Source organism: Pygoscelis adeliae, unplaced genomic scaffold, assembly GCF_000699105.1.
Source record: "Pygoscelis adeliae isolate BGI_AS28 unplaced genomic scaffold, ASM69910v1 Scaffold861, whole genome shotgun sequence".
NCBI classification, from domain to species: Eukaryota; Metazoa; Chordata; class Aves; order Sphenisciformes; family Spheniscidae; genus Pygoscelis; species Pygoscelis adeliae.
This window is the reverse complement of record NW_008824068.1, coordinates 143,752-144,203: the sequence shown is the minus strand read 5'-3', so window position 1 is coordinate 144,203 and position 452 is coordinate 143,752.

The following is a 452-nucleotide window of genomic DNA, read 5'->3' as shown; positions in this document are numbered from 1 at the left end:
AAGCTCCCCCCCTCCCCCAGCCCACCCCAGTGACAGCGACTGGCCTGTCCCCAGAGCATCCCACACACCAGAGCCGGGGCCCAGGGACAGGAGGCCCCTTCTCAGAACATCTCCCTGGTCTCCAGCAGCACCGAGCAGCTTCGCCAGCTCAGGAAAGTTCGTGCCAAGCCTCAGCACCTCCCAGGGGGAGCCAGGGAGGCTCCCGGTGCAGAGCAGAGCTGCAGCCGGCCTCGGGCTCAGACATCCCCTGCCCAAAGCATCCACCTCATCTCAGATAGCCTCTCTGGGGAGAGCAAGAACTTCACCCCACCAGCACCCCTTACCTGGCAGCACCCAGGGAGAAGAGAGCACCAAGCCCCCAGCCCAGCCCTGCACTTTTATCTCATTTCCCAGGGGGTGGGGGTGGTGGTGGTGGGGGTGGTTCCATTCCAGCTGCTCCCACTTCACACCCA